This window comes from Ambystoma mexicanum, chromosome 4p (genome assembly GCF_040938575.1).
Source record: "Ambystoma mexicanum isolate Mex_15411 chromosome 4p, UKY_AmexF1_1, whole genome shotgun sequence".
Classification (NCBI taxonomy): domain Eukaryota; kingdom Metazoa; phylum Chordata; class Amphibia; order Caudata; family Ambystomatidae; genus Ambystoma; species Ambystoma mexicanum.
In genome coordinates, this window is record NC_090927.1 from 65,411,141 (window position 1) to 65,432,056 (window position 20,916).

Genomic DNA, 20,916 nt, shown 5'->3' on the forward strand with positions numbered 1-20,916 from the left:
GATGGTGGGGCAATTTTAAAGGTATAGTTAGGAGTCACAATCGGGGATTTCAAACCTATTTTTGAGGCTGTTCCTTTCTCATGTCCAGTTTGGGACTGTAGTGAAAGTTCACGTCTCATGTGGGAGTTGCCTTTACAGTGCACTGTGTACTCTCTCCTGGTTTCCCAGTGTTATGTCCTGCTTACTAGCTGATGCCTAACACCCAAGAGTTGGTTTTAACCCTTGCTCATCTAATCTTAATTTTGAAGTCTCAGGTAGACCCATGTACCCTTGGCTAACTGTTTGTTCATTGCAGCAGCATTGCTCCAAGTGTCAGTGTGTCAACCTAACAACCTGTGTCCCAGCAAGCAAAATCCAGTGAAGCACTTGACCCAGTCACGCAGAAAGGTAAGGATTTCTTTTCCCTATGTTGAGTAGAAGTGATTGGTTGAGTAGAAGGGCTGAATGTTTATAGCGGCCCTGTGCACTGCACATCCAGGTGTGGTTTTCGCCACCAATCTGTGTAAGAGTCCAGGACCATACTTCAAAAAGAAATTTGCGCTAGCATTTCACGATCTGAACAGGGGGTGTTCTGAGACTTGTATCAATGTATTTTTTTTATCCAACCACTATTTCTGACCCATTATTGCTGAGTTTTGTTCCCCCTAGCTGTTCACATGGTTTCTTTTGGGGACTATTATTTTTTCCCCAGCCTTTTCACGTGGTTCGTTTTGAATCTTTGCATGTGGTGTTTGCCATTTTGATTCTTTTGAAGCATTTTACATTTTTAAAACTTGAAATGGTTTTTAAAAACTAACGTGACATAAATTAAAGTGGGGTTTGCAATGTTTTCACAGATTCTGGCTCCTTTTTTAGATGGATTGTTGGTACTAAATAAAATTCTTTTTCACTGTACCTAGGGAAGAGGGTCAATTTAGAAAGACCACTCCAGGACCGCACAGAGTGGTCTTTCTAAATCAACTATCCTACTTGTCAAACCCCCTGCCGCACACAAGTGCGCGGAGGGGCTGGCAGGTGCTGTGAGCCCCAGCGGAGTCGTCGACGGAGGCAGAGGTGTGTGTGTGTGTGTGTGTGTGTGTGTGTGTGTGTGTGTGTGTGTGTGTGTGTGTGTGTGTGTGTGTGTGTGTGTGTGTGTGTGTGTGTGTGTGTGTGTGTGTGTGTGTGTGTGTGTGTGTGTGTGTGTGTGTGTGTGTGTGTGTGTGTGTGTGTGTGTGTGTGTGTGTGTGTGTGTGTGTGTGTGTGTGTGTGTGTGTGTGTGTGTGTGTGTGTGTGTGTGTGTGTGTGTGTGTTGATGGGGGTGGTGGGTGGGTAAATTAGGCGTTCGGGGGGTTGACCCCCCGATTAAAGTGTTAATGAGCGGGTGGGGAAGGAGGGGGCGATATGTGATATTTCCGCATTTTAAAGACAATACGAAAACGGCCAAAAAAAAATCAGTCTTTTGTGTTTGGGCTTTAAAATGCGGAAATATCACATAAAATTGGATTGTTTCCTAGTGCCCAAAAATGGTAGGAATCTCAAACGAAAAGCAGAAGGAGAGATGGAAACAGACAAAAGAAATGCAAAAACACAGAAATATGTCTCTTATTTGGACTTTGGGTCCACATTGGATCGCAGTTGTTGGACCAAGTGCAGTGTGTGGTTTGTGGCACTACATTCGCAAGCGTGAAGAATTAAGGTGGCATTTGGAAACAAAACATGTCAATTTAGCATAAAAGACCCAGGATTTGCTTGTACTGCAACTGCAAGGCATACAAAAGCAAAAAGACACTTAAAAGTGTGGTCTCACGGGATTCCAAGATGGTCGCCGGCACTGAGTGGATGTGCCGACGGCAGCTCCGTGACTCTGTGGCCTGGTCCCGGCAGCCCCACCCCCCAGTACCAAGGCTTAGATCTTTGGAGGCAGAAAGCACTGGGGTGCCCAGCGGAGGAGCCCGCAGCGCACCAAGACCCCTGTGACGCCATCAGTGAGACATGGTTCGGTGGAGCAGGAAACCCCTCCCCTACCCCCAGGCAGAGCACAACGCGAGTCCAGGAGGCAGGACTCCTGGAGAAGCCCAGCAGAGGAGCCCTTGGCGGCGCACCAGGGCCCCGGCAGCGCCATCGGCAGTGCACGGATGGGAGGAGTGGGAAACCCCTCCCGGCCCCCTGGGTGGATCGAGGCCTCGGGAAACGGGATTCCTGGGGCAGACCAGAGGAGGAGCCAGTGGCGGTGCACTGGAGCCCCGGCAGCGCCTGTGGAGGAACACGGACTGGAGGAGTGGGCCCCCCCAGGAAGAGCGTGCAGCAATGTAGTGATACACAAAATTGCAACCTTGCCAATCGGCTTTAGATGACAGCATTAGCCGCTGAAAGCCAATAGTGTATTCAAAGTATGTGCTAAAAATGCTGACAGTAGTCTGTTGTAGCACTTCCATTATGCAGTAGTGAGCTACAAGGAATATGCAGGCCTAGTATGAGTGATAGGTCACATTATGCATTGTTGATAGACAGGCAGGGAGAGGGCCCTAGCTCTGTAGCTAAATAGACATTTTTGGAGTGTTTGGAACATTATGGCACCTATATAGCGCTCAGATAGCCATCTTAAGCGCTATGAACACTAAGCTATGAGTGCATGCCTTTTAGAGCTTGCAGATGGGGTTAATACATCCCTGCTTCCCTTAGAATATTCTGCTTCACTAACGGTAGCCCTGCATGGCCCCAAGCTAATCTCCTTTTCTCTGGGGAGGCACTGATAAGACATTCCTGAGCTTTCGCGCAGATGGGAGCCAGGGAGGGGCTCAGAAGAAGGAGCAGTGGAAATTAACAGAGTTGGGTTTTTTCCATGAGCCAGCCTATATATTGCACAGGGAAAGTTCTGGAACTGTGCGTCATGGACGGGCAGCACGAGATTATAAAATATGCATGCTCACATGACTCGGGTGGGAGATCGTCCTGTGGACTTGGTTCGAGCAAGATCAAGTGCCCGGAATTGGAGCTCTGACGGCACTCCGCAGCGCTGTCCTCTGAGCGGGGCTTGTTACAGCTATCTTATGAGGGCCAGGGTCTCCCAGTGCTGATTGAAGGGGCGTAAGACTGTGTTTCTCTATGTTTCTCTGTTTATCAAAGTTCTATGTTTCTCTATATTTTGCATTTCTCTAAGTATTGTGCTTTGTAATCTTCTCTAACTTGAATACCAAATGTATATGAAATTCACTGTTTAGAATAAATACTAAAACTTATTGAAGGTGTCATTTGTCACTAGCATGAGATCACTGCTCAGCACAATAGAACCTGTATTTTGGGCTGAATTGGGTATTTTTTGCTCTCAAAGGGCTGGCCCCGAGGAAGATTTTGCCCATATCAAGACAAGCGCGGAGGCCAGGGGAGGGCTGTTGGGGGAGCCCCGTGACGTGGTGGGGAGCACTGTGAGGGGCAGCACACCCCGGAGAGGAGCAGAAAACAGGTCAGGGAGGAGAGCGGTAGACAAAGGCTTGGCGGCGCCGCCCCTCCCTCCCCCTGGAACGAGCGCAACACCGGAGCTAAGGTGCGCAGCACGGCAGGGAGAAGGAGGGGAGCAAAAAGGATAGCTGGGCAAGTGTGGAGTGTGGGCCCCAGAGGAAGGAAGGTGTGTGGGGTGCCCCCAGAGGAGCTGCTGGGAAGGTGAGAGTACCGGCAGCCATAGTGGAGGTGAGAGGTGGCGGCGGCGGCAAGAGTGCAGGCCCCCACAGAGCGATAGATCCCCACTCAGCGGGAGAGTAGAGGCCTGGAAGACAGTGAGGCCCTCAAACAAGGGAGGGGCCCCGCAGACAGTGAAGAGGATGTTTAAGCCCCTCTCTTAACGTAGGAGATTTAGGGGTGCAGCAGCTGTATTGGATCAACTCCGTACTCCCTAGGCAGGGGGTCGAGCATACACCTGGGCCTACACAGGCGGGTGGCGGATCGTTTGAAGAGAGCCGAGCTCAACAAGCAGGTACATAGTGGCACCCCATCCCAGGAATGGCGAGGACCGGGTGACAAGGAAGGAGTGGCCCACAGGCCCGCCGTAGGAGGCTGTGCAACCCACAGTGAGGAGGACATGGCATACGCGGAGTGAGAGGCCCCCAACTGAGACAGCATCAGCCACAATTGTCTGTGAACGACGCAGTTGAGTCGCGGGGCGGGCCTACCATAGATGTCTTCCAGGTCCAAGGGGAAGACAGGGAAGGCTGGTCATCTCTCAGGCGAGCCCCAGGGAACATTGAGTGTGCTTTGGCCCGCAATGGAGAGCAAGGATCTGGTAAAGGGGGGGGGGGGGCGGTTCACAACCGAAAGAGCAACGGGACAAGTAAGGAGCTGAGGAACCACCGCAGATGATGAGGCAAGACCTTAGGGGGGAAATGAAGAACTTGAGGGAGTCCCTGGCTAAATCTTTTCACGAACAATTCCAACTGCTGAGGAGTAACCTCAATGTGGCACTAGGAGAACTGCGGCAAGAAACGGCCCAGCTGGGAGAAAGGATGGATCTAGTGGAAAGAGGCCTCCAGGAATGCGAAAGGGACACAATGGCAAACAGTAAGGCCATAGACCGATCGGACATTGCTACAAGGAATATGGAGGCAATGGTGGAGGATCTGGAGAACAGATGCCGAAGGGTTAACATCAGGGTTAAATCACTACCGGTGACTGTCACTGATAGACAATTGAAGGAAGAGATCCAGGGGGTCTTCGCTGGGCTCCTTGGTGAAGAATCCCCGGGCGCGAGAGCTGGACGGGGTCCACAGGGTGGGCCGGACCCTGGGAGGACCTCGGAGGACCTAACGCCAGACCATATGTGTTAGCGGCTTTCGCTCGGTATAGCCAAAAGGAGGCAGTGTTAAGAGCAGCTAGACGGAGCAAAACAGTTCTCTATAAAGGGCAAGAAATCTCCTTGTTTCAGGATCTGGCCACTAGCACGTTGATGAAAAGAAGCATGGACCCAGTCGTGAAGGAGCTGGCCAAGAAAGGGATAAAGTACAAATGGTCCTTTCCATTCGGATTGGTGTTTGAATGGGAAGGGAGCCAGAGGCGAGCAACTACCCTCCAGGAGGCAGCCGGTATAATTTGACTGAAACTGGAAAAAGGGGAGGGAGGGGGCTTGAGGGGGTGCCACCAACCCGAGGTAGGCAAAGGGAAAGAGGCAGACCATGGGAATGGTCTACAGTGGTGGAGCGGGAACGGGGGAGGAGGAAGATGGCACTGCAGGGACCAATTTCGGGGGGACAGGTTGTGCCAAAGAGGGGAAGAGCGGTAGTGGCCCGGGGGTGTCTGGGTGACTTGAATCCCGGTAGAAGGCTCTTTGGGGGGGGGAACAGGGGCTTTTCACTGGGGCTAGGAGGATGGAGTTGAAAACATCTTGAAACAGGTAAGGGCAGGTGTGTCCGTGGGTAGCAGGGAAAGGTAGGGGGGGTGGGGGAGGGGGCGGTCTTACCCCAAGTTGGAGATTCAGGGAGGGAGAGGAAGGGGGGGTTGGATGAGGTTGGGATGAATGGGGGGAGGCCATACCGACCGATGGAGCCGCACAGGCTCCTCTGTTGAACAGGAGGACAGAGGTAGGGAGCAGAGGAGGAGAGGAAGGGGATCAGCGTACCCACAGGAGGGGGGGGGGAGACCCAGGGCAGACCGGGATATGGGCAAGGGGGGGGCGCAATTGACTTCAGCCCAGTCTTCAGGTGGCTAACACATAATGGAAGGGGGCTATACTCCCCCCCCCACCCCCCCTTAAACGGACAAAGCTGGAGCAATTCACCAGGTGCCATAAACCAGATGTGCTGGCGTTGCAACATACCCATTTACTGAGGAAGGACCAGAGCCACTTGCGGCCAAAGGGCTTCTCACAGATATTGTTTGCTTCAGGTCCTACAAAGAAGGGAGGCAGCCCTGGCATTTGGGAGGAGGATAGACTTCAGAATCCTGGACATTCTTAGGGACAAAAATGGGAGGTACATTATGGTGAGGGGAGAGCACATGGGCTCGTCTTATACCATAGCATCAGTGCACGGGCCAAATGCAGGTCAGGACCAGTTCATGCGCGAAACCCTTGGTAATTTTGCGAGGGGACAAGTATTGATGGGGGACTTCAATCTAGCTTGGGACAGGCGGCGAGACCGAACTCAGCATGAGGGGGGCTGGAGGAGCGATGGGAGGAAGCTGGATTGCGAGATGTGTGTAGGGCATTACGGGGGGAAGAGGAAAGGTTTACGTTTCTCTCAGACGTTCATAGAAACCAATCAAGAATTGACTATATTTGGGTGTCGGCAAGCCTGATCGGGGGGGTGGAGTCTGTCTAGGCCGGCCCCATGAGGATTGGTGACCACAAATTTGTGCAGATGAAGTTGCAGCTGTGGAGGCGAAGGCCGGGACGTTGGAGTTGGAAGTTCCCGGGGGAACTCCTGAGGGATCAGGTAATGCGGGAGGAGATTGGAAGTAAGATCTGGGATTTTTTCGGGAGGAGCAATACCTCGGACACGAGCCTTGGCATGAGGTGGGATGCTTTCAAGGCTACTCTGAGGGGGGGACTCATTGCTCTGAAGGCGGAGAGAAATAGGCAAATGAGAGGGCTGGAAACACAGCTGGAAAGGGAGGTTGAGGCGGCGAGGGCGCGAGTGAGGGAGACACCCACAAGGAAGGTATACAGGGAATATAGGTTAGCAGAGGGCCAGCTGGGGATTCTAAGGACCAAAAAGGCAGAAGAGGCGATGCTGAGGGTCAGGCAACAATTTGATGCAAAGGCCAATAAGGCAGACTCACTCTTGGCTCGCCTTCTGAGGGGAAGTAGGGAACAGAATGTTATAATGGCCATGAGGGATGGGAGGGGAGAGAGACTCACCCAGACCGAAGAGATAAAGGGGAGGTTAGCTGAATTTTATGAGGCTCTGTATACTTCACAGAACCCGCAGCCTTGGCCACAGAGGGAATTTTTGGGGGTTTTGCCCCTCCCACGACTATCTCGGGAGGATGGGGAGGTGTTGAGCTGGGCTATCACGGAGGACGAGGTAAGAGCCCTATTGGTTCCGTATCTAACGCAATTATTTAATGTTTGGGTCCAGGAGAAGCATTACCCCCTCGATGGAGGAGGACAAAATAACATTTATAAAGCAGGAAAGGATACGGAAGAATGCACATCTTATTGACCTATCGCCCTTATAAATATGGAGGCGAAAATGTTCACTAAAATATTGGCGAAACGCCTGGAGAAGCACCTACCCTCGCTGATCCACCAAGACCAGACAGGGTTCGTGATAGGGAGGCAGACCGCTGACAATATCAGGCGGGTGGCCCACATGGTGGAGAAAACACGGTAGACGACCACTCCGGCGATCCGCCTAGTGATAGACGCCAAAAAGGTATTCCATCGGGTGGAGTGGTTGTTCCTGTTTCAAGTTATGGAAAAGATGGAATTGGGGAAAGGGTTCATTAATATGGTCACAGCTAATTATAAGAATCCCACGTCGCACATTTTAGTAAATGGAGAGATGTCTCACCCAAATAATCTAAGGCTGGGGACGAAACAGGGGTGCCCTCTTTCCCCATTGCTATACGCGATATATTTGGAGCCCCTTCTCCTGGCCATACGAGAGAGACAATATCCAGGGTATACCATTTGGGGGATGTCAGCATAAAGTGGCAGCATTTGTCGATGATATGCTGCTCACGTTGACGAACCCGACAGAGTCAATTAAGGCGAGCATGGAACTGCTGACCAAATTCGGGGAGTTATCAGGTCTGCGGGTCAATTTACAGAAGTCGAAACTGATGAACTTGTCCCTAGGGGAGAATGAGGTGGAAGAGATGAAGGCAATCTCCCCGTTTAAGTGGAGTTTGGGCGGGTTAAGATATTTGGGGATCAGGATTACCCCTTCTCCGGCGGGTTGGTACAGAGAGAACTACGCCCCCACGTTAACGGCAATTAAAAAAGACCTAAGGAAGTGGAGCGCTCTAAGCATATCCCGGTTGGGGAGGGAGGCAGTCCTTAAAATGGTGGTTCTCCCCTGCATGCTTTATCTATTTTAGGCTATTCCGCTTTCTATTCCGGTGAGTTTCTTTAAGGAATTAGACAGGGCGGTTAAGGAGTTTATTTGGGAGGGCAAGAGACCATGCTTGTCCAGACGACTACTGATGGCGTCCAGAGGGGAGGGAGGCCTGGCCCTTCCCGACTTCCGCCAATATTATGAGGCTGCAAAGCTTCGGGTAATTAAGGAATGGTTTGCGGAGGAATACAATAAGCATTGGGTGAAAATGGATAGAGCAGTAGCCCGACATCACCTGGGGGAGGTACTATGGCTCCCACGAAGGTTGAGACCGCCTCACCTCTACCTGAGCGCCATAACAAAGGGAATGGTGGCCATTTGGGACAGCGCGGTGGAGAGACGGGGGATCACAACCTTTCCATCTCGGTTTACCCCCATTTTCAATAACGGGGACTTCACGCCGGGGTTGGAGAGAGGGGCGTTCCTGAAGTGGGAGGGGGGGGGGAATGTAGGACAGTTAGGGACATGTTTCGTGACCAAAAGGTGAAAACGTTTGAGGAATGCAAGCTGGAGTTCTGGGTGGGCGAGGGAGAAAGGCACAGATACTTCCAGATTAGACACTGGATATTGTCGGCAGAGGTAAAGAAGGCTGCTGTATGCGATCTAGCACAGTTTGAAAGGTTACGTCTAACACACGAGAGTTCCAGAGTTTTGATCTCAGACCTTTACAGGCTTCTAGAGAGCGCGGCCCCGAAGGCTAATTGGGCTTATATGAGGGGATGGGAGCAGCAACTGGGGGCTAGAATGGAAAGAGGACTGGGAGAGGTTGTGGAGGATGATTCCGAAGGTGGCAAAAGCTGCCCAGCTGCAGGAGGCCTGGTATAGGTATATCTACGGCTGGCACTATACCCCGGCCCACCTGCATGCAATGTACCCGGCAACCTCGGGGGATTGTTGGAGGGGCTGCGGGGGAGAAGGTACAGCAGCTCATATTTGGTGGGACTGCCCCGTTATTAGGCCCTTCTGGCACGACATTACAAGCTCAGTCTCAGGCTCTAGGGGAGGGGGTCAGTCAAGATCCCCGGGAGATCTTATCGGGGAAGCAGGCACCGGGGGGCAGAGAGGAGAGGAGAGGGAGTACTAAGGTGAAAGTTATTTTCACCCTGGCAGCGATGGCCCTTATTGCACAGAAGTGGAAGAGTCCAACGATCCCGACGGAGCAAGACTGGTTAAGGAAAATGTAGGACAACAACAAGCTGGGGAGTTTCTCAGCGGACTGGGGTGAGACATTGGCCTATTTGAAAGGGGAGTTCAGAGAACAGTGGTGCCCTCAAAGACTCAAGCTGCTGGACATCTACGGTTAATTGACTAGAAGGGGAAGAACGGGGCGAGAGGATCTATGGGCACTATGGCAGAATGGAAGAAGTTGGGGGGAGGGGGGAGTTCTATTTGATGTTTTGTTCTGTTTATATGATGAAAACAATACAAGAAGTTTAAAAAAAAGTGGTCTCACTACCTGCAAATGCTTTGCAAGCTTCTTACCATATTATCTGGGCAAAAACAAAAAGCCCTTTACAGATGCAGAGAAAGTAGTTCTGCCAACAATTCTCACTGTCAACAGGGTAATGCTTAGTGACGGTGCAGCAAAGAAATGAAAAAAGTATCCCTATGTCTGACACCACAATTTCCCGCTGCATCACTGAAATGTCCTCTGATATCCGTACAGAATTGATATCGCATTCGAAACAGTCAGTTTTCCCTACAGTTGGATGAGGCCACTGACATTTCAAAAGAAGCACATTTGATTGCTTTTGTGAGGTACTGCCGTGGAAAAGAAATATTGGAGAAATATTTTTTAAACCAATTCAGGGCAGAGCAACTGCATCTGTAGTCTTTGACATTGTTAACTAAGTTCACACTGCCTAAATAAATTAGGAGGTGTTTGTTGGTGTTTGCATGGATGGTGCTCAATGTGTGGTGCTAGAGCTGGGTTAAAAGCAAAAGTGTTGGCAGTAGCTCCACATATATTGTGGACACACTGCGTGATCCCCCGTGGAGCTTTGCCTGATGCGAAATATGGGGAATGGAGTCTCAGATGTGCTGACTTCTGTTGTAAAGATTGTACATTTTATCAAGATGCACCTTACAAGAGCCCATCTGTTTGCCACATTATATGTAACACCAGACGTCAAGTGGCTCTCCAGGGGGAAAGGTTTTAAATCGCGTTTAGGGACTCGGGAACAAAGCGCAACACTTTCACCTGGGTTTAGATCAGACAAAAGAAGAGCTTCTGTGTGATTGTACTGTTAGCTTACTATGCCGACCTCTTTGAAAAGCTACATATTCTAAACCTCTCCCTGCAAGGCACAGAAAAGAAATCACATCATTGGCTATTAACGTAAAAATATCAGCATTCAGGAAGAAGTTGGAGCTTTGGAGGAGGAGGTTTGATGTCTGCATTCCGATGCGTTTCCATTATTAGCAGATGCTCTTGAGGAGACGGAGTATGATCTTTCATGTGTTGCTGAACTAATAGGAAACCACCTCAGAACCAGTCTCAAAGTACTTTCCAGAGGACAATTGTAGCATCAATGACTGAGTGGTTCAGTCTTTCCTAGCAGACGTAGGAGCCTACCTCCCAATACACCTCCAGGATGAACTCCTGGAGCTTCAAAGAGACCGCCTGATGGAGAGCCAATTCAAAAAAGTGTCTTTGGATGGATGTTGGCAAAATGCAAAGTTTCCAACTTTATCCAAATGTACTGTTACCTATAAGCACCCCGTACCTTTGCGAGATTGGATTCTCAGCACTTGTAGCAAATAAGACTAAATATCAGTCAAAGCTGGATGAAAACTTGTGGCTGGCTATTGCAAAAATTGAACCTAATAGTGATAGGCTGGCTGCTGGAAGACAGGCCTACCCATCACTCTAAATCTCAAGTATGCCACTGTCCAACTTGCATGTGACTGCATTGATAGTAATCATGTTGTTGTACTTAAGAAACAAAACGTTAAAAAATGTTTTCCACCAGGCACTTCAGGTGAGCTGATCCAACAGAAGACCGTCCTGGGCCTCTGTTTGGACTAATTTCATGAGTGGTTTGGGCCCCCTAACCCAGCCTGCAACCCTCTTTCCACGCGGCTTCCCGGATGGGACTTCCTCCCTCCTCCCACCACCCAGCCCGCCCCTGGTCCCTTATTGGCTAATTACAAAGAGCCATCCAAGGATCGTATCGAGTCTGCTCACCGCTGCTGCCTTTTCCACCAGGCATTGCAGGGGAGCTGATCCAACAGGGGAGCCTCCTGGGCCTCTGGACTAATTTTGTGTTTGGTTTGGGCCCACTATCCCAGCCTGCATCTCTCTTTCCCTGCGGCTTCCCAGCTTGGCCTTCCTCCCTCATCCCTCATCCCACCTCCCAGCCCACCCCAGTTCACTTATCAGCTAATTACAAAGAGCCATCCAAGGCTTGTATCGAGCCTGCTCACCGCTGCTGCCTTTCCCGCCAGGCTCTGCAGGTGAGCTAATCCAACAGAGGACCCTCCTGGGCCTCTGCTTAGACTAATCACGTGTGTTTTTTGGGCCCCCTGCCTGCATCCCTCTTTCCCCACGGCTTCCCGGCTTGGCCTTCCTCCCTCCTCACAGCCCGCCCCCAGTCCCTGATAGGTTGGATCACTGCTCATTACTGACCACACCAGGGCAGCCCACTGCCCGGCAGCCCCTGTGGCTAATGGCCCCAAGGCAAAGGGCGGCTACAACATAGGCGGCTCCAGAGAGTGTCTGCAGGTGTCTGCAGGGGAAGCCAGTGAAGCCAGCAGCTAACAGACACCAACAAAAAAGTGTGGCATGTGTGGGGTGTAGAGCAATTACTGTACTCCGGAAAGCCCCTGCCACTCTACCTTACCTTTCCATAATGTAGACTGCCATAGACTTACACCATGCATATTTAGAGTGAATTATGACCACCAGCCTAAATCTACTCATGGCTGGACTGTAAATGTTGCCTTGCATCACATACTAACATACTTGCCAATGATAATATGTGCCATACCTAGAGAGAACTATGAACATTGGCCTGCTTCGCCTCAAAATAGGCTTGTGAATGTTAGCATGTGCCACATATAGATGGAATTGTGAAGGTTAGCAAGTGCCACACTTAGAATGGTGACCATTAGCCTGCGTCGCATCTAGACAGGATTGTGAATGTTAGCATGTGCCTCATATATAGATGGAATTGTGAAGGTTAGCAAGTGCCACACTTAGAATCGTGAACATTAGACTGTGCTGCATCTAGACAGGATTGTGAATGTTATCATGTGCCACATATAGATGGAATTGCGAAGGTTAGCAAGTGCCACACTTAGATAGAACTGTGGACTTCAGGCTACGTCGCATCTAGACAGGATTGTGAATGTTAGCATGTGCCACATATAGATGGAATTGTGAAGGTTAGCAAGTGCCACACTTAGAACAGTGAACATTAGCCTGTGCCGCATCTAGACAGGATTGTGAATGTTAGCATGTGCCTCATATAGATGGAATTGTGAAGGTTAGCAAGTGCCACATTTAGAACCGTGAACATTAGCCTGTGCCGCATCTAGACAGGATTGTGAATGTTAGCATGTGCCACATATAGATGAAATTGTGAAGGTTCGCAAGTGCCACACTTAGAATCGTGAACATTAGACTGTGCTGCATCTAGACAGGATTGTGAATGTTAGCATGTGCCACATATAGATGGAATTGCGAAGGTTAGCAAGTGCCACACTTAGATAGAACTGTGGACTTCAGGCTACGTCGCATCTAGACAGGATTGTGAATGTTAGCATGTGCCATATATAGATGGAATTGCGAAGGTTAGCAAGTGCCACACTTGGATAGAACTGTGGACTTCAGGCTACGTCGCATCTAGACAGGATTGTGAATGTTAGCATGTGCCATATATAGATGGAATTGTGAAGGTTAGCAAGTGCCACACTTAGAACCGTGAACATTAGCCTGTGCCGCATCTAGACAGGATTGTGAATGTTAGCATGTGCCTCATATAGATGGAATTGTGAAGGTTAGCAAGTGCCACACTTAGAACCGTGAACATTAGCCTGTGCCGCATCTAGACAGGATTGTGAATGTTAGCATGTGCCACATATAGATGGAATTGCGAAGGTTAGCAAGTGCCACACTTAGCTAGAAGTGTGAACTTCAGGCTGCGTCGCATCTAAACAGGATTGTGAATGTTAGCATGTGCCACACATAGATGGAATTGCAAAGGTTCGCAAGTGCCACACTTAGAATCGTGAACATTAGCCTGTGTTGCCTCTAGAGAGGACTGTGAGCGTTAGCATGTGCCACACTTAGATAGAATTTGAATGTTAGCATGTCTAACACTTAGATGGAACTGTGAACACTGGCCTGCGCTGCATCTAGATGGGATTCAGAATGTTAGCATGTGCCACACTTAGGCAGAACTGTTAATATTATCATGTTAAATATCATATAACCCATTAACCAAACATGCTTAACATCTCTGCATACTTATCTCACGCAAAAGACTCACACAACCATCTCTCGCATAACAACCCGCACGCACTTTACAACACTGCAACAACCCACAAGCCGTGCCAACAGCACACAATGACTGACATTGATCCGATACTCACACCAAAGCTCAGCACCCGGTGTATAACGAGTTGAAGCTGCCAACCGAACACCACTCCTCTCACTATCACTATCCTACTCCCTCTTCACCTCACTAACACATCCCACCTTCTCGTTTGCAGATCCGCCATAGCGCCTGGGGACCAACTCCATTGGTGACGGTGCACGGTACAAATACCTTTAACATATCAAACGTTACTGTAGGAAATACATATCCAACATGACTTTTAGTCAAGTCCTCTGTAGCAAAAAATTCTGAATGCTGTATTTATAAATATTTGCACTCTAATCAAATTTGAGCTATTGCAAGCAATGACTTTGCAAGGATTTGGTGTTAAGCACCCACACCTCCATTTGGGGCACCATTCTACACAAGCAGGAGATAACCCTTCGCAACCCATAAACATTTTGGAGTCCATGTGTATAGGGGGACCCCAAGCCAGGTACCGTTTCCTTAGGGAGGCTCAGGGTCAAAGAAATGTGAACACCACTGCTGTAGAGTGACTATCTTCCTATCAAGAAAATGTTTTTTTTTTAAAAAACAGGCAAAAAAACCTAATTGCTATCGTGCTGGCACCACTATATATTAACCTATATTTTGATTGCTAGTTTTGAAGTTCACTTACACCCTCACTGGTCCCTCGGTGACAGTGCCCCTGTGGGTTTGAACGGCGGAAGCTTAATGTACTAAACAAACCTTTGTAAAATCCCTGGTTGCTTTTTAAAATGGTCCATTATCCATGTGCTTGCTGTGCGACGTTGCTATGTGTACGGTACAGTGCATATACAACTCGTACACATGAGCGAACCTTCAGTTCGTACAAGCCAAATCATTCCAGTGCTTTACGGTGAAGGAAAGAGTTGCACCGGCCCAGCAGTACTCAAGATTTGACTCCACGTCTTCTTAAGAAAATTGCAGTGTCACATAGTTCCTGTGAGAATGTGTCTATTGTATATAAAGGGCACAGTGCTTGTACTTTTCAGTACATTTCCCAGACAGCTGCACGCCGGTGCACAGATGCCCGCTGGCATAGATTTCCCTTGTGTGGGGATTGTTGATGTGTGGCTCGTGGGAAGCGTGTGTGACTTTCACAGCATCTTTAATTTTGCTTAATTCTGAAGCAGGGTACCAAGTGGCAAGTTCTGTTTGGCTGGCTTGAAAGCTGGCTCAGATTTGAATTGTGTGGCAGACTGTTTGAGCTGCTGTTTGGTATGGGGTGTGCGGCACACAACGTCAGGTGTGTTCTCAGGCTGGGGATGGTTGAAATGTCCTGATGAATGCGTTCTTTGATACCGGCATATAGCTTCTGGTGGCACAGGGTGCTTTGGGCTTTACTTTACAAAAGCTCCAATTAGATGTGTTGTTGTGATTCTGCGCACAGAGAATGGTTGCAGGAATTGGCCATCCAAGCTCTCATTAAGAAGCGAAAGAAAAAGGCTTCTCTAACCAACAGTGGACAGATGCCCCCCATCTATTTATTTCTCTATTTATTTCTCTTCACAATGCTTGCAACCTAATCATTGCTTTCACTTAAGCCATTGAACACCAGCCACATTAAAAATAGTGGCATCCATTAATTGTCCAGCAACTGAATTTGCATTTAAGGAGAGGCTCGCCCCCCAGGCCCCCACCCTCACACACCTCTCGCCCCTTCTGTTCAAGCTGGGGATGATTGTTTACAGTATGTGCATCAGTTTAAGATTTGTGTAATGTGAAAAGTATACAGGACAGGTACTCTGTTAAGTTCAAGGTCAAAGCACCCCTAACAAGTTTCTGTAAAGCTGCCCCCCCATAAAAAGCGAACTGTCTGGCATTCAAAGACTGTCGTTTGTATTGTAATGCTTTTGAATATTATTTTTTCACTCCTGGAAGTTACGGATGCTATACCCGTGAGACAGAGTTTTTTACACCATTTATTTTAACCCTTTATGTGCCATGCCCCCCAAACCCTCCCCCCAGTGCCAAGGCCTTTTTTGGTGATTTCGGTATGTCGCCATTCAATGCCTTGTAACTTTTTTGTTACATGGGATATCTCTGCCAAATTTGGCCCCTTTTTTTTTTTTTGGTCTTAACGCCACCCAGGAATTCTAGGTTGGTGTAGGGGGGGTGAGAGAAAATAACCAAAAAGGGGGAACATTTTGGGTTTTTTCAAAAAATGCCAATAAAATGATGTACAAAGAAGCCTGTGGTTATTTCCATTTAATAGCTAGGATCAAATGGTTTGCTGTGCTGAATTCCCCAATTTTTCTGGCTTTCAAGAACAGGTTGGGTGGAAACGAAAAAAAAAAAATATTTTGATGTGGTTATCAACCGTTTTGTGAGAGGTAGGAGATTTTGGCAATTTTTGCCAATTGGACATGCGTGGACGGAATGGAAGAAAAGGGTAGGAAAGCCGAATTGGAGGACAGAAAGGCATACATTTCTGAAAAGTAGACAAAATTCCAAGTTTAGGAAGGGGTGATTTGTGCAGGTCAGGCAACAAGTAGGTAGGGGAAAATTCTATAGTTTGGGGAAAAAGCGGGTAAATGACCAAAAAAAAAGGTATGTGGTGGACATGGTTGGCTTGGTACGGCAAACAGTCCCCCGACTCTTGCAGTTAGGAAATCACACATTTTTTGTAGTGCTTCACAAAACAAGCAATACCACAAGCCAAAAACTGAGTCTTGGTACACAGGAGTTTTATGCTTATGGCCTGAACAGACGAATTTAGCATGTGTAAATCAGGAAAACCAATGTGGTGAAGAACGGCAAGCATCCATTTTTTGGCAGAGCACAGGCAGACCTTTTCAAGGGTAGGTGACTTGTGCAGGTTACAAAAGTGTATAGTGCCTAAAGCAGCAGCTAAATGTAGGGCACATTTGGGAAATGAAAGGATTGTGTGACAAAGGGCACCAGCAAATGGGTCGAAACCTTATGAAAACTACACAAACACAACAAATGTCATACCTTCCCACGTTCCCACAGGTGTCCCGACGTAAACGGTACCTCACATGTGTGGGTGCACCTACCTGGGCGCCAAGGGGAAAGCCGAATATGTGGCTAACCCCAAGTCTTTTCCGACAGCTGAATTTCAGGATTTTTTCAGAAGCACACACCATACAGATATGGGCCTAGGGTGTCCAAGCCACCAAGAAAAACAAGGAACCCCATCTATTTCCGAGAAGAGGACACCCGTGGGAATGCACTGAGGTCTGGCTAGTGAGAAGCGGCCCAGAATGTATTACCAGAACCCCAGACAAAGTGAGCATTGTGTTTTTTCCCCACCAAATATCACACTTCGTCGGGATTGTGGGTAATAAATTCTGGGCCGCTTCGCGCAAGTCAGACCTCTGTGCATTCCCACGGGTGGCTTCTTTTCAGAAATGCACGGTGTTCCCAGTTTTCCTTGATGGCTTGGACACCCTATGCTCAAATCTGTATGGTGTGCACATGAGTCAAATTCCTGCAATCCTGCTGTGCGAAAAGAGTTGGGGTTCCCTGTGTTTTCGGCTTCACCCTTTGGGCCCCGGTAGGTGCACCCACACATGTGAGGTACTGTTTTCGTCAGAATAGCTGCGGGAACGCAGGACGATAGGCCAAGTGTTGTTGTCGGTGTGTTTCAGTGGGTGACCAGAGTAAAATGTGCAGAATTTGTGGTCCCCCCCAAATTTGGACTTTGCAGGGGGTTCTGGGTAATACACTCTAGGGCGATTTGCACAAGTCAAACCTCTGTGGATTCCCACGGGTGTCCTCTTTTGGGAAATGCATGGGGTTCCCTGTTTTCCTTGCTTGCTTCGACATCCTATGCCCAAATCTGTAGGTTGTCTCCCCAAACCCTTTGGGGGTTACAAGTGGTGTAGCCTTTTTCCTTTTGCGCCCCGGTAGGTGCACCCACACATGTGAGGTACCTTTTTCATCGAGACACCTGTGGGAACACGGGAAGGTAGGCCATCAGACATTTCGCTCTGGCCACCCACCGAAACACGCTGCCAACAACACATGGCCCACCTTCCTGCATTCCCACATGTGTCCCGATGAAAACGGTATCTCACATGTGTGGGTGCACCTACCTGGGCGCAAAGGGGAAAGCCTAAAACATGGCTATCCCTAAGTCTTTTCCAACAGCTGAATTTCAGGATTTTTTCTGAAGTGCACACCATACAGATATGGGACTGGGGTGTTCAAGCCACCAAGTTAAACAGCGAACCCCATGCATTTCTGAAAAGAAGACACCCGTGGGAATCCAAAGATGTCTGACTTGCGCAAATCTCCCCAGAATGTATTACCCACAACCCCCGCCAAAGACCCACATGTGAAAAGGGTGCCCAAGGCCAGGGAGATTACCGCCGACTTTGCAGGAGCTATGGCTCTCCTGCGTTACAGCTTCTCCCCACCAGGGAGTCCCGGCAGTGTACCAATAACTCCCCGAAGGGAAAAGCTGTAATGCTGCCCAGCCGCAACTCCAGGACGGTTGGAGGTGATGGCCCCGGCCTTGGACATCCATTTACCATGTGGGTGTTCCATCCCGTAAGCACAGCGGCAGCTCCAGGGAGCCCCGGCAGGAACCCCATTTCTCCCCGTAGGTGTCATCTGCAACGTAGCACAGCCAGTGGTGCAGCCTGGGCTTGCAGACGGACAACCCACATGGGAGACATCCGCTACCAGGGAAACGCCAATGTTCTGCTGGCATGGGGGGCAATTTGTGGCCTGCCCCTGCAATTGTGTCCCAGCCCACCAAAATATCTGCCCAGAGGCCCAATTCCACCCACACCACCAACAATCCAGCCTCAGTCTCACCCACCTAACCATAGAATAATACAAAACAGTACTCACATAACGTTGCAGCTGCTCACGTAGAAAAAGCTGTATATGAAACAAAGAACATGTGTTACCTAAGGTCACCCCAGCAAAAACAAATCTGCACTCATACTTTCCAATCATGCCTCCCCTTGCAAGCCATCCCTGGTAGTCTACTGAACCTCAATCCCCCTGAGTTAAAACACATTTGCCTCTGCCTACGGGCAAAAATCTGCCCCCAGGGAGGGCTGCATGAGGTGCCCCCCACACTCCATTTGGGGTGGGGAGGGAAGCACACCCCAAAACGTCAGACAAACCCCCAATGGATGGGGCAGTAGGATTTGGGCACCCTGGGGGCAGATTGGCACACCAATGTGCCCATCTGCGGCAAGGAAAGTTTGGTAAACAATGAAAAAAACTGAAAATGGCAGGCTGCACTAAGGGGGTGCACCTCTCCATCCCCACCACAAATGGAGGGGCAGGCCATCTCATGTAGTGATCCCGGGGGGCAGATAAGGGGGGGCTGTCATGCACTCCTCCCTGGGGTCAGGTGTCCCTTCCTAGGAGCAAATATCTGCCCCCAGGGAGCACTGCATGACATGGAACCCAGCCACCACCCCTTCCCATTAGAAAATTCCCCTACTGTGTGGGGTGCCCCACAGCCCCCCTAAAATTATGTCTACCATTTTCACTTTTTTCCTTTGTTTACCCAACTCCCCTTGGCTCAGATGGGCACAATAGTGTGCCATTCTGCCCCCCAGGTGCCCAAAATCTACTGCCCCACCCATTGGGGGTCCTGTCTGACATTTTGTGGTGGCCCTCTCCCCCCTCACACCAAATGGGTGGGAGGGGCCTCATGCAGGTCTCCCTGGGCCTCCTACGAACGGATGCATGAGGTACACCTCCCTCCATTTGAGGTGGGGGGAGAGGGCCACCAGAAAAAGTGGGTCAGTACCCCAGTGGGTGGGCCAGTAAGGTTTGGGTACCCTGGGGCAGATTGTCACAGCAATGTGCCCATCTGCGGCAAGGGAAGTTTGGTAAACAAAGAAAAATATTGAAAATGGCAGGTTGCACTTTAGGGGTGGCTGAGGGGCACCCTAAACTGCCGGGGAATTTTGTAATGAGAAGGGGGGTTCACCTCTCCACCACCCCCCAAATGGAGGGGCGGGACATCTCATGTAGCCCTCCCTGGGGCAGGTAAGGGGGGCTGTGATGCACTCCTCCCTGGGGTCAGTTGTCCCTTCCTAGGAGCATATATCTGCCCCCAGGGAGGACTGCATGACATGGCCCCCACTCCATTGTGGGTGGGGGTCGAGAGGGCCACCCCTCCTTCCGATTAGAAAATTCCCCGGCGGTTTGGGATGCCCCACAGACCCCCCCCCCTAAAATGCTGTCTACCATTTTCACTTTTTTCCTTTGTTTACCCAACTCCCCTTGGCGCAGATGGGCACAATAGTGTGGCATTCTGCCCCCCAGGTGCCCAAAATCTACTGCCCCACCAATTGGGGGGCCTGTACAACATTTTGTGGTGGCCTTCTCCCCTCTCACCCCAAAAGGGTGGGGGGGGCACCTCATGAATGTCTCCCCGGGCCTCCTACGAACGGCTGTGTGAGGTATACCCCCTCCATTTAGGGTGGGGGGAGAGGGTCACCAAAAATTGTGGGACAGGCCCCCCAGTGGGTGGGGCAGTAAGGTTAGCGCACCCTGGGGGCAGATTGTCACACCAATGTTCCCATCTGTGCCATGGGAAGTTTGGTAAACAAAGACAACAATTCAAAATGGTAGGCTGCACTTTGGGGGGGCTGAGGGGCACCCTAAACCTCTGGGGAATTTTCCAATGTAAAGGGAGGTGACCCTCTCCCTCCACACCAAATGAAAGGGGGGACCATCTCAATCAGCCCTCCCTAAGGACGGATAAGAGGGGGGCATCTCATGCAGCCCTCCCCGGGGTCAGATGCCCCTTCCTAGGAGCAGATAACTGCCCCCAGGGAGGGGTGCATATCATGGCCCCCAGTCAATTTTGGGTGGGGAGGACACCCCCTTTCCATAAAAATAATTCCCTGGTGATCTAGTGGGGGGGCACTCCCCCCAAAACCATCAATTCTTTTCCCTTATTTGTTTTTCGTAAGGCCCATTCCCTAGGGGCAGATAGGGGCAGATGGGCACCCATCTGCTCCAGGGGGACCCTAAACTGCAGACCCCATCCTTTGGGGGGCCTGCAAACTTATTCCTGGTGCCCCCACCCCCTCCAATTGGATGGGGGGCCACCTCATGTACTCCTGTCTGGGGGCAGAAATCTGCCCCCAGGGAGGGCTACAAGGGGTGGCCCCCCTTTCCACTTGGTGTGGGAGGGGGAAGACCACCACCCTTTTGTGTGCCAAAAATATCCGTGGTGCCTAGTGGCCCCCACACCCATTGCATTTTTCTTTCTTTCAATTTGCCCTCTTCCCTGGGGGCAGATCATCAGCCATCTGCCCCCAGGGTTATCCATATGTGCCCACATGTTTTTGGGGGCCAGGGGG

The 20,916-nt window shown here is 50.1% G+C and overlaps 1 protein-coding gene across 3 annotated transcripts in view; it reads left to right on the plus strand.

The window, feature by feature from the left end:
• LOC138452995 (antileukoproteinase-like) overlaps positions 1–20,916 on the plus strand; it is a 347,841-nt gene that overhangs the window by 5,743 nt on the left and 321,182 nt on the right. For 2 of the 3 annotated variants that reach the window (XM_069605398.1, XM_069605399.1), the window contains one exon: positions 296–387. The gene's annotated coding sequence lies outside the window, so the exon portion shown is untranslated. The remainder of the gene's footprint in view (positions 1–295; positions 388–20,916) is intronic. The other variant, XM_069605400.1, reaches the window with a different exon arrangement.